Raw genomic sequence first — 14137 nt, forward strand, 5'->3', positions numbered from 1 at the left:
TTGTGATGGTCTGGGGAAAATTGGAGAAAAACATTTTTTAAAGGCTAGGTTTGGGCGAAAAAAGTAGGAAAGATAAATAAATAATAATAAAAAACAAGGAGGAGGCTGAGGAAAAATAGGATAATATTTGGTTAAAAAATAAAAGGTCTTGAAAAAAATCTAAGAATGTTTAATACTTGGTGGGAAAAAAAAGATTTGGTTGAAAAGGTGGAGGTATTGGGGGAAAGAAAGTGTGAGAAAAAAGAAGAAACTTTTGGTTTGGTGGTCTGAGGGAAAATATGACAATCCTGGTTAAATAAGAGGAGATCTTAAAAATATAAATAAATAAAAAACAATCTTAAAGGGGAGGCTGGGTCATGTTGTCACATCTCAATCATATATGAATTCCTATGCTTCAGGCCCGGATCCAGACCAGTTTGGACCGATGCAGTTGCATCGGTCAGTTTTTTTTACGCATCGTTTGTCATCGGTAAAAAAAAAAAAAAAAAAACTTGAATAATCCCGAATAGTGCCGAACATGTTCATGCGGTGAACACAGCTTTTCTGTGGTTTTCATGTCAACCTATAGTCCGTAAATTATACGGATTCTTCCGAGTTTCAGAGTCATACAGACGCACAAATAAAGTCGGATATTCAGGGTTTGGTCCGCAGCGGCTCTGTAATCAACTGTTTCTGCAGCACGGCTCCACTTTGAAGCCGTGAACCATTGAAGCAATGCTTCGATCCACTAGCTCGTTGGTTAGTAGAGAAGCTTGAATCTTTGACTGGACTGGGTTGCTTGACGCGAGGACGTTTCGCTTCAAATCGCAGAAGCTTCCTCAGCTAAAATTCCTGCTCTGGTAGTCTGACTTCTGTCTTGACTCTTGTAGAGAAGAATAAACAGAAGCCACAAAAGCTGGAGTTTTAAACATAACCAGACCCCTCCTACCGAGAGGCTGACTGCTATAGGCTGGTGACTAAACAATAGCTCTAATTAGCACCTATTGTGCTCTAGTAAGCACCCTCCTAATGACAGGGCAGCTGTCCCTCCTAATGACGGGACGGCAGCCTCTCCTGATGGCTCCCTTGACGACTCTCCTGACGACGTGAAGGACTCATTACCATGAACAAAAGACTGAAACTGCTTTGACCTGAGTGTTGGGAAAGTGTAGTGACATGAACCCACAACAGGGGGCGTAAATGAACGGACAATGAAAATGCCAAAATATAACAATTTAATGTTGTGAAAATGTGCACAACGGAATACAGATGCTGCTTTTAGGTAACAGTCATTTAAATAACAGGTGACGTGTGGGCAGGCTTGAGGAGGAGGCAGATGAAACTATGGTGTCATTTGATGAGACATCGTTGTTCACCTGCATCCCCACCACTGAGGCCATCTCAGCTGTGAGGCAGAGACTGCTGGAGGATGTGTCTCTACTTGAAAGGATCAAACTCACACCAGACCACATCTGCCAACTCTTGGAGATGTGTCTTAACACCATGTGTTAAGGATTTTATATATATATATATATGTTATCACTGTTAAACATTTGGACCTTTGTCTTCTTTCTGATGAGAACGGTGTTGTGCTGTTTGCACTTAAACCTGAGAATGTACGTGTTATTCAACCTTGTTTTAGCATGCTGGGGTCAATCTGAACTGGGAATGAGGAGCTGGATGTACTTATTATTATTATTATACAACTTGTTTTCGTAGCCGCTAACGACTGGGAGTAAAAGAACTGAAGGTTGAATTTTGACTGATTGTGATGTGATGCTTAGTGTTCCAGGCAGATGCAGAACAGCTGATAACTGCAACAGACGAACGAGATGTGCTGACCTTCGACGATAAGAGTAAAAGAAAGAAACTGTTTTTGCTTACAGCTGCACTTATTGACGTGTGTGTTTATGTTACGGGAAGAAACTTGTCTTGCGTCATTCCCCCACCCTTAGGACAAGTTTTTGTTTATGTGATGAGGGATTCACTAATAAAAAGAGCGAAGCGCAGGCCAGACTTTAGTGTAGCCTTGGTGTACAGCCTGACTGCACTCCGCGCGTAAAATTTGACTTTCTGTCTCACTGGTGTTTCTTGACTCTGTTTGTCTTGTTAAAGGTTTTAAAAATGTTTGGAGGAGAAAATACCCAACATTGACTGGGGGCTACGTCCGGGATCTCAACAATACCGGAGGTGTCCAGCGGAGGTCGCCAAGTCCAGACGTAAATCCTTGGCCAAGGTCCGATCGATTGATCGTGTCTGCAATTGTCGACCACCGTTGGCATCGTCTGGTTGACGAGATTTTCCCGAAGAAGACAGACAGGAAGTCGAGTCAGTGAGTAAAATTTCTTTGTAAATAGTACTGAGTGAGTGGTGATCAGATCACATAAACAGTTAAATTCCGCAAGCGATGATACAGAATCGTCTGTTAATGCAAAGCAGTTAAACTCTGTAAGGAGGGTGCGGACTCCTCTGTTTATATACGCGTACCGGTAGGGGATAAAAGTGATCACATAAAACAGTTAAACTCCGTAAGCGATGATACAGAATCGTCTGTTAATGAAACACAGTTAAACTCTGTAAGGAGGGCGGACTCCTCTACGGTTGCGAGGGACGCCCGTAGTTAAATTCCGGAAGGAGGGTACGGACTCCTCTGTTTTAATACGTAAAGGAAATCCCGGGTAGAAATACGTGCACTGTAAAAAAGCAGTTAAATTCGGCAGGGACGGCGGAGTCCCCTAATGCAGGACATTAGTTAAATTTCACGGGAGGGCGAGCTCCCCTGGCATAAGAATACGCGTACGATTATTAAAAGTGTTTCTATGTGTAAATAGTGTTTTGTGTAAGTGTAAATAACTGTGTGAAAGTGTAATACTTTGGACAACGTTAGTGACAACCGTGCGTGTGGAAGCAGAGGCAAGTGATTCCGCTTCCTACGGGGAGGTGAAAGGAATCAACCACACGACGGCAAATTAATTGTCACGTCCAAAGAAAGTGAAAACTTCAGATTTAGAACACCCCAGGTGTGCCCCCGTCTGAAGTCCAAATTATAACAAGGGATAATAAAAATGGGGGGTAAGACGTCTAAAAATAAGGAAAATTTATCAACTGACGACTGGAAATTTATGGAAGCAAAAAATCCAAAAGCAACAAAGAAATTGGAGACCTGGATAAATAAACATGACTTTGACGGACGACTGAACCTGATCAGCATACAGAAGCTAAAGAAGGAGTTAGAACAGAAACATAAAGGTGATGAGAAAAAGATGCAGAAAGTAGGGGCAGATTTAGTGGCATTTTGGGAGGAGGAAGCAGAGAACAGACAGAAGGGAGCAGAGAAGCGACGATTAGAGAAAGCAAGGAAAAAGAAAGCTGTAGGTAAGGCAGAAGAAGATGTGATAATTCAGCACAGAGAACCAGAACAGCCTCAACAACCACCGCCGGCTGGATCGTCGGTGACAACAACACCTTTATATCCTCTACCAGAGGATGACGATGTACCGCCACCACAGTATGATTTGGCAGTAAAACCTAAGGTAAAAAGTGAAAAACCAGAAAAACCAGAAAAACCAGAAAAACCACAAACACGCAGTCAAGCGAAAGTGCCCACAGCCCCTCCCATGGTGGAACACAGTGACCAGGGAGGTGCCTATCCTATGATAGAAGTACCAAATCCTCGTGCAGGAACAGCAGGACATCGATCAACCATGCTCGTATATCGAACATGGAATGCTGATGATATCAAAGCAGCAGTCGACATGATACCATCGCCACATGTCGATATTGAGGGATTTATGCAGGATATAGAAAACATTAGAAATTCTTACCACCTTAATGGACCTGAAGTCCAACAGGTGTGGATGAAAGCATGTGGCCCTAAATGGAGTCAGATACGTGGAGACTGGAATCCTGCAGACCAGGATGGCGTACCGTTGCCACATGATGATCCAGTCTTGAAAACAAGAGTGGAAGCTATGATTACACGAGCAAAAGGTGTGTTAGGGCCAAAAATAAATTACACTGAAATTACCAGGACAACACAGAAAGAAGGAGAACCATGGACAGAGTTTAGATGCAGATTTGAGAGTGTATTTAGGGTCCATAGTGGCATATTGCCAGGAACACCAGTGTATGAACAACAATTGAAAAACGCTCTGATCCAACATTCCAATAAGGATATATTTTTCCTGTTTAGAGGGAATTACTACAGGCACATCCATGGTTGTGCAATGGGGTCTCCGGTATCCCCCATTGTGGCCAATCTGTACATGGAGCGGGTGAAGAAGACAGCCTTGACGTCTTTCACAGGCATCTCTCCCAGTCACTGGTTCAGATATGTCGATGACACATGGGTTAAAATCAAGCAACAGGAGGTTGAGTACTTTACAGAACACATCAACTCGGTGGATTCCAATATCAAGTTCACACGTGAGGATGCCAGAAACAACCATTTAGCCTTCTTGGACTGTGATGTTATGATTGGAGAGAACAGGCAGCTCCAGACAGGGTTTTACAGAATACCCACTCACACTGACCAATATCTGTTCTTTGGCTCAAACCACCCCCTTGAACACAAGTTCGGGGTGATCAGGACTCTTCAACACAGAGCCCTACAGGTGCCCACAACTGCAGAGGGAAGGGCTAAAGAACAACAACTTGTACGGAAAGCCCTCACAGTATGTGGGTACCCACGATGGTCCCTGGACAAAGTGCAGAAATCCCAGAAAACAAAGAAAACAAAGACACCAGATAGACAGGAGACGGAGACAAGAAGAAGAGGAGTATCTCTCCCTTATTTAGCAGGAGTAGGGGAAAAACTACAGAGGCTCTTCAGACAACACAAAATCCCAGTTTACTTTAAACCGGTTAACATCTTGAGACAGAAATTAGTTCACCCTAAGGACAGGATCCCTAGTTACAAACAGAGCAATGTAGTGTATTCTATCAGATGTCAGGAAAACTGTAATGAACACTACATAGGTGAGACTGAGCAACCTTTACACAAAAGGCTATACCAGCACTGTAGAGAGGGCACAAATGGACCTCAGTCTGCAGTTCATCTCCACCTGAAAGACACTAACCACACGTTTGAGGACAAGGAAGTTAAAATCTTAGCCAGAGAGAAGAAATGGTTTGAGAGAGGGGTCAAAGAGGCATTCTATGTGAAACAGTTGAAACCCAGCCTTAACCGGGGAGGGGGTCTGAGACACGCTTTGTCCCTTGTTTACAATGGGGTACTCAGGTCAAAGCAGTTTCAGTCTTTTGTTCATGGTAATGAGTCATTCACGTCATCAGGAGAGTGGTCAAGGGAGCCATCAGGAGAGGCTGCCGTCCCGTCATTAGGAGGGACAGCTGCCCTGTCATTAGGAGGGTGCTTACTAGAGCACAATAGGTGCTAATTAGAGCTATTGTTTAGTCACCAGCATATAGCAGTCAGCCTCTCGGTAGGAGGGGTCTGGTTATGTTTAAAACTCCAGCTTTTGTGGCTTCTGTTTATTCTTCTCTACAAGAGTCAAGACAGAAGTCAGACTACCAGAGCAAGAATTTTAGCTGAGGAAGCTTCTGCGATTTGAAGCGAAACGTCCTCGCATCAAGCAACCCAGTCCGGTCGAAGATTCAAGCTTCTCTACTATGGAAACCACCTGGACAACTGAGAGCCTACACAGAAACATAGCTCGTTGGTTCTTTGATTCGCTGCTCTTCAGAAACGGCAAGTCCGCTTCTTAACCCCTCTCAAAGCCATTAAAATACTGTGAGTCACTTTTGTGTGTATTAAAGTCACTAACTGGGACTCTTGTCTTGTTGCTGTCAAGAAACGAGAATCGTCCTCCGTTCCGTTCACACAGCTCGAAACGCTGCGCGGCTCTCTGCTGAGAAAGTCCGGTCGGAATAACTTCAAAACGAATCGCCGCTTTAAATAAAGTGACACCTCTTTCCAAACGTTGTAATACAGACAAGAAACTACAATCAACTAAAACGTTTTTTCCTCCCAAAATAAGACGTCCTGTATTTTCTTTACAAATTACATCCTGAAGTGAAGCACAGCTATAAGAGCTTAGCTCAGATATATGGAAAGACATTCATGACAATAATGTCTGAAAGGAAATGCTTTTGACAAAAACTACAGATTTAGTTTATTCCTATTTATGTCCAGAGATCAAGGATCCACCATGTAGAGTTTATTATATCCAAAGTTTAAGGATCTAGTGACCAATTTCATATTTATTTACTTTAAGACGCAATAAAATGTTCAATTTCAATTCAATTTCAATTTAATCTGCCTATAAAGTGCCAAATCACAACAAAATCTAAATATACTAAAACAAATACATCACAATTGTACACATATCACAATGGTGATATGTGTACTATGTAACTGTCTGAATGTCAATATTTTATTATTAAGAATATATGCAGTCATATTTTTATTGATTTTATAAATTGAAAAAGATTTTGTGAACAGGGTGCTTACTAGAGCAGTGATTCTCAACCGGGGTGCCGCGGCACCCTAGGGTGCCGTGATCGATCATCAGGGGTGCCGTGGGCAATTATCAAATATCACCATTCTCGGGTGTATGTGCTGTAATAGTGTGGCAGATGGTGTAATGCTCTTTTATTCCAGTAGATGGCAGCAAAGCACGCAGTAGCGCTGAGCCGTGTGCCGACAAGGAGGCGTGATCGCCATTTTAATTCCGGGCAAGTTAGTGATTTGTGTGCATAGAAGTTCACTTAGTCGCGTCAAGAAACAGGTGGAATATGCCGGAAAGCTGCGCATGTTGGCAAAGTCACAAACGGAGTAACAAGGGAGACAATATTTCCTTCCATAAGTAAGTGGTTTTGGTTATTGTTGTCACTTTGTCCGTGATATTTGGATGATAAACAGCTGTATGTCTCCTGCCGTACCTGTGTCGTCCGATGACACGGATCATTAATTTCACTTATGTCTAGTTGATATTTTCCACTGCTAGACCAATGTCTAGTTAAAATTCTTGTCGTTAGTGACTAAAAATTGTTCGACAAGACTGGGGAGTTTTTTTTTTTGCACCTTAAAATAATGATATTAATGACCCGCGCTGTGCTGCCACACACACAGAGATGTGCACACACACACCGCTGACTTCATGAATGAAACTCAGTCAATAAAGGATAATTGTGTAAAAATATAATATATATAAATGTATTGTAATGGTTTTAGGAGCCGCGCTGCGTTGAACAGCAGCAGCTCAGCCGAGCAGCGTAGCTTAACAGCACAGATCCGTGTAACTTTCAACACTAATATTTGAGAATGTGTGTGTGTCAGAGTAAGTTTAATACTTTCCTGACATAATTTAATGTAATTTAATTTTACTGGCTCGATATCCAGGACAAAATGGCATTTTAACATGTATTTTGCGAGAATTTTTCTGAGTGTGTTCAGTCGCGAATCTCCATTGAAAATGCATTAAAATCCGGGTACTTCGTCAATATTTTGCCCGGTTAGGAGACGTCATATCGCTGTCCATGAAGGGACGTTTTCGTTTAGTGTGCAGCAATGGGACTGCGCTCTCTAGTTCTTATATACAGCTCCATGACTATAGTATACTATGTACCGTCATATCTGTACCACACGTGTTGCTAACGTGCTAACGCACAGTGTAGAGACAGTCGAGTTAGTGGTGCGTGACATGTGACACATGACAGTGGTGTGCTGCAGGATTTTGTAAATATAAAAAGGGTGCAGCGGCTCAAAAAAGGTTGAAAATCACTGTACTAGAGCACAATAGGTGCTAATTAGAGCTACTGTTTAGTCACCAGCCTATAGCAGTCAACCTCTCGGTAGGAGGGGTCTGGTTAGGTTTAAAACTCCAGCTTTTGTGGCTTCTGTTTATTCTTCTCTACAAGAGTCAAGACAGAAGTCAGACTTCCAGAGCAAGAATTTTAGCTGAGGGAGCTTCTGCAATTTGAAGCGAAACGTCCTTGCATCAAGCAACTCAGTCCAATCGAAGATTCAAGCTTCTCTACTATGGAAACCAACTGGACAACTGAGAGCCTACACAGAGAGGACAAGTTTGGACATGCCTTTCTCGGCTTTCAGTGCTTACCAGTCGAGTGAGTATAAGAGAACTTGTGGAGAGCTGGACATGTCCAAACTTGTCCTCTAACACTCCGAAACGGAGGTGTTCCTTTGTCTTGCTTCATCAGCGAATCGGTCGTGACGCGCGAAGCCTCCGCACAGCTTTCCATGACAAAATCTCTTGTTAAAAGTGAAATCTGCCGGAAAATGGCTGATGTCCAGCTCTTGTGATAACCAGAGAAAGAGCACACGACGGTCTCGTATCCACAGAGCCATCAGCTTAGAAATGATCCAGTGGTTTGTGCCGCGACGTCGCAGCTCGGAGCGCGGCGCACCGACCGTGGCGCACCGACCGTCCTTAAAGGGGTCCTTAAAGCTGTAGTTAAAGTCCTTATTCTCTGTGAAGCCCATAAAATTTTCACCAAAAGCCAGATAACTTTTTTGAATGGTTTCCAGGTGCCAGTCTCTAACAGCTTCTGAAAACATTCTGATGGAAAAAAGTCCTTTTCATTCCGCCATTTCCAGACAATGAAAATCCGACAAGGGGGCGGGACCACTCCTTCCACAAGGCGTGCTCACAGGCGAATGACAGGCGTGGAAAAACTCACGCATGCGCAAGAGGGTTCAAGCATGTCTGACGTAAAAACATATGAATGAAATCCATATAGTTTTAAAAAAAAAATAAAAAGGATCGTTACTTTATGGACACACCACATATGTCCAGAGATCAAGGATCCACCATGTAGCATTTATTATGTCCAAAGTTTAAGGATCCAGTCACCAATTACATATTTATTTACTTTAAGACTCAATAAAATGTTCAATTTCAATTCAATTTCAATTTAATCGGCCTATAAAGTGCCAAATCACAACAAAATCTAAATATACTAAAACAAATACATCACAATTGTACACATATCACAATGGTGATATGTGTACAATGTAACTGTCTGTATCTCAATATATTATTATTAAGAATATATACAGTCATATTTTTATTGATTTTATCAATTGAAAAAAAATCATATATAGATTCAGGTATAATTGAAAGATTTGGGCAATAAATTCGATCCTGTTTACAGTCAGTTTTTGTTATAGTGTTGTTTTTTTAGGACATTGTTGTGAAAGTGTAGGAACACGGAGCCACAACAGGGGGGCGCTAAATGAACGGACAATGGATAAGCCAAACAGTAACAATTTAATGTTATGAAGTGCACAACGGAATACAGACAAACACAGTTTTGGTACCACAGACAATTAAATGTTGAGTGACATGTGGGCAGGCTTGAGGATAGGAGACGTCCGTCTAGAACCGAGCCGGATCCCACACAGCCTTCACCGCCAACGGATCTGAAGAACACCAGAGCCGCCAAGTCCTGGAGCCCCAGGTGGCCACCGTCTCCAGCTGTCAGACCGGGTACTGCTGGCAGAGAACAGAAACAGTTTAGATGAGTGCGAGTTCGCACACTCAGTAATTCCACCGTCTGTGTTCTTTTGGGAGGGAGCACCTCCACCTCCAATCACACACTCGTGCAGCTCCTGTCTAACCACTTATCTGGTTGGAGTGTGAAGCGAAGCTGTCGCTGATCACACCAAACGCCAGTTCCCCAGATAAGGCACACCACAGGAAAACGGCTGCAAAAAGAGTTCAGACTATTTGTCAGAGTTGAGTCAGCAGAGAAATTACTTCCAAGGTAGCTGATTTCTCGGCGGGGAGGTGGAGTTGCAGTCCGGCCTTTATGGTGGTGGTGGTATGATGTGAATGAGTGACAGCTGGTGCTGATGATGGGTGACAGCTGTCACGCCCTGTGCTTGAAGCCCGCACTTCAAGCAGGGCGCCATCTGGTGGTGGTGGGCCAGCAGTACCTCCTCTTCAGCGGCCCACACAACAATCATATTTATACAAATAAGAAGTGTTCACTATGGTCCATGAAGTATAATAAATATATTAAAAGAAGTGTGACAGTGTATGTTGCACACGAATAAAAGAATGAGGATTATTGAATAACAAGACGCGTACGATTTTTATTTTATCATTGGGCAAAAATGCATCTGTCAGATTTTCACTCTGGATCCAGCCCTGTGCTTCACTGTATGAGGTGAGGTTAGGTTTTGACACCACAGAAAAGGTAAAACTGAATATTTATTTGATGACAAATAATGGCTTTTTATCAGCACTGCCAGCAGAAATGATCAATTTCATTTTAAGGTACACTTCTGAACAGGTTTTTCACAAATGCGTTGGTAGAGCTGCCACACATCTTATTTTCAGCATCTTTGCCTTGTTTATTTATTTATTTTAAACTATTAACAGCTCCTGAACAGCACGGTGGATTAGTGGTTTGCACTGTTGCCTCGCAGCAAGAAGTTCATGGGATCGATTCCCACATATGGCCTTTCTGTGTGGAGTTTGCATGTACTCCCTGTGTTTGTGTGGGTTCCGTCTGGATGCTCCGGCTTTCTCCCACATCCAGAGACATGCAGGTTAGGTGGATTGGCAACTTTAAATTGTCCGTAGGTGTGTGTGCGGGTGTGAACGTGTTTGTTTGTCTATAAGTGGCACTGCGACAGACTGGCGTTCTGTTCTGGGTGTACTCCGACTCACGCCGCATGACTGCTGGGATAGGCTCCACCCCCATAACCCTCAATTGGAGTAAATGGGTGAAGATGAGTGAGTGAGTGACAGCTGCTGTTTGGTCTTGTTTACAAAATGTTGCTCATTTGGACAAAATTTCTGGAGCACAAAGTCGCTCTTGTTTTCATACACGTTTGCTTATTTTCAGCAACAACTTTATCTAATGTTGTTTTGTCTTTCAGCTGCCCCAATTGTTCATTGTTGCTACATTGGATCGAGTAGAGACTTACATTTGGGATTTGGCACAAGTATTATACAAAATTATAAACACTCCCCCTTCCCCCATGAAATTGAGCATTTTCTTCAAAATCTACCCCATTGCTTTTTTTTAACAGAGCAAGGAATTTTCAACACAGCATTTCTAAACATTCTAGTTTTATAGTTTACTTTGCCCACACAAAGAAATTATTTCACAAAAATCAAAACTACTAGGGTAAAAATTATTATCCCGCTTGAGAATTTATCTTTATCTTGAACCATATAATGACTGTTTTGCAATGATGTGCTTTAACTTCATCATGTTCAAAGCTTGTCAAATCAGGTTAAAACTGAGGGTTATCTTCCAGTGTACACACATTAGAAAAACTTCAGTGAGGGTTTGCGCTGTCACTTGAGAAATCATCAAAATAAATCAGTTTAGACTTGAGAAAAATAATTGTTGATGCTCATAAAGCAGGAGAAGGGATGACACTTCAGGCCCGGCGCCAGAAAAAAATATTAAGGTGCGCACCGGAGGGTACCTGCCTCTGAGCGTGCGTAATGAATTGGGTGCGCGCTCCTAGAAAGCTTGTGTATTTAGGCTACACCGTTGTAAGAGACTGACTAAGAGTAAAGAGTGATGACAGTATTTTTTTAAATTATTATTTGAACGTATAGACCCTCGGTCAAGTGATCTCCTGCATACCACAAAACCAAACCAACAACTGATCTGAGAAACGACACGAGACAGTAGATTAACCCCACATACAGCCCTCCATCACAAGCGCAAACACAGCATGACAGTCACACAACGGGTCAAAGATAAACCTTTCATGTAGATATACAGTGGTCCCTCGTTTATTGCGGGAGTTACGTTCTAAAAATAACCCGCAATAGGCGAAATCCGCGAAGTAGACAGTGTTATTTTTTAAAATTATTATAGACGTTTTAAAGCTGTAAAACCCCTCACTACACACTTTATACACTTTTCTCAAACAGGCATTAACATTTTCTCACTTTTCTCTCGTGTGTAAACACTCTCAAAGTTCAAACCTTAGTAGAAAAATAAGACCAACCTGTTTTCAGGCCCAAACATTTGTTTGAGAAATAAAAATAGAACGTTTTCCTATAAATAATTATGATGGCTTTTAGAACTAACGAATTTAATTTTAACGATCAACCTACGAGGTTGGACACATAAGAAATTATTAATAGTGATTGACCAGTACTTCACTGTTCCTCTGATCGCGCCTCTTCGTCCTGGCGCCGCACCACTGTTGCGCCTTTTTCCACTGAGTCAAACCTCGCTGCAGGTGTCTTCTTCCGAGTGAAGAACACAGTTATCCCTTACCAAAAGTAGTACATGCAAGTATGTTTCAAGTATACTTCCAGTTTACTTTTTATATACTTATCAGTACTATTTTTTGGTAAGGGATGGGTAGTTGTTGGCGCTCTTTTTTCTTCTGGGTGAGAAGATTCTTATAAACAGACACGCAGAACACAATGCGCGTGCTCTCCCTTCGCGGTGCCGCAACAGGTGTCCCGTCATCTCGACAGAACACCGGCCTGCTTGATGAGGACGCAGAGCACAATGCGCTATTTTTAAAAAAGCATGCAAAATTGGACTAAAAAATCCGCGAAACTGCGAGGCGCTATATTTTCCAGTATTTCTTTTTCTTTCTTTTTTATTTTTATTTTTGATAACTCTCACATCCGAGGGGGCGAGGTTGATGACGTGAGGGGGTGTGATAGGTTAGAAGGGTAGCACGCCTTTAAAAACTATGCTCAGCACCAATAAATAGTGATTAGCTCTCTGCCAATAAACAATGATAACTCATAAGGTGATGTCCTATTAAAAACAGTAGGGAAAACAATGATAACATAAGGTGATGTCCTATTAAAAACACTAGGGAAAACAATGATAACTCATAAAGTGATGTCATATTAAAAATAGTAGGGAATAGAAATAGTTAAAAATAGGAAAGTGCTTAAAACGTTAAAAAGGTTTGTAATAAATATACATTTACATAAAAGCCTTCAGAACAATATAAATACAGTTAAGAGTTGGTTAAAAGTATGTTATTCTTTATTTTTTCTAAATGTTTTGTAATTCTATTCAAAGGAATTGTGACCGCATTCTCGGAAATCGTCTAGTAATCCTGGGATCCTTTATTTTTGCAACTTGTAATGTCTTCCCACACCACTGGAGGGATTTCGCGGGGTTTGTCCTCATTGCAATAAACCTCTGCGTGAGAGAAACAACCAGAAATAACTCTCGTGATTATTTCCTCATATTTTCAGGTAAACGTTTCCCAGTGTTATAAATATATGTTATATGCATTGTTAAGGTATTTTTCTGTTTATATTGCATGTTAGAATGAAGCTAAAGAAACGTTTTCATGCATGTTTTAAGAGTTTAAAATACGTTTTTCTGTACGTGAACTTAGCTTGAGTCTGCCATTTTATGTTAAGAAAAAGACAAGGACATAACGATCGGTCATATTGATTGCAATAAACCTCTGCGTGAGAAGCAACCAGAAATAACTCTCGTGATTATTTCCTCATATTTTCAGAGGTACTGCAGCACATTATCCCATATTCAGGGGTACGACAGGGGCGTCGCCCGAAAACGCCCCTTCGTGGCGCCGGGTCCGTGACTTTCTAAGTGTCAAGAACTGGAGTGAGAACTATCATCAAGAAATTTTAAGAGAGCCGCACAGTACAGAACAAACCTGTCAGAGGTAGGAAGAGAAAGATTTTAAAGACTCTGGAAAGAAAACTAGTGAGAAATGTGTCTAAAGACCCCAATAACAACTGCCAAGACACAAGTGAATGACTTAAGTCAGGAATTGTAGTCTCAAAGAAGACGTGTTACTCACTGACACTGACACTGAAGTCCTTCTTCAGAATGAGGTCCCCATATGTATCCCATGGATACCTATAATTAACATGCGCTTGAATGACAAAGTGCATGGGCACATGATGGACAGTTAGTTTTGATAGTTCATCATGATAGTAAACACTGCACATTGTACCTATGTTACTGGGTGCTGATCCATGTGAGAAAGAGGTCTGTGTTAGCAGATGAGGGGGCAACGAGATGACTATAAGGTCGAGGATGTTGCCGTCGTGATGTGAGTTGGCTTTGCCTGCTGCCTGAAGTAGTGCTATCACAAAGTGTAGTAAGAGAATGGTCATGTGGTACAGCATGTTGAAGTCACCTTTGAAAACAAGAGCACCGTGCGGTGCATATTTGGTGAACCCGTGTAAAGTTA

The 14137-nt window shown here is 41.9% G+C and overlaps 1 protein-coding gene across 1 annotated transcript in view; it reads right to left on the reverse strand.

Moving 5' to 3' along the window:
* Positions 1-13759, reverse strand: part of si:ch73-95l15.5 — a 42814-nt gene extending 29055 nt beyond the window's left edge. Inside the window, exon 1 of the mRNA XM_034174190.1 lies at positions 13742-13759. The gene's annotated coding sequence lies outside the window, so the exon portion shown is untranslated. The remainder of the gene's footprint in view (positions 1-13741) is intronic.
* Between the last annotated feature and the right edge of the window lie 378 nt (positions 13760-14137).

The sequence above is a fragment of the Thalassophryne amazonica genome, chromosome 7 (genome assembly GCF_902500255.1).
Source record: "Thalassophryne amazonica chromosome 7, fThaAma1.1, whole genome shotgun sequence".
Classification (NCBI taxonomy): domain Eukaryota; kingdom Metazoa; phylum Chordata; class Actinopteri; order Batrachoidiformes; family Batrachoididae; genus Thalassophryne; species Thalassophryne amazonica.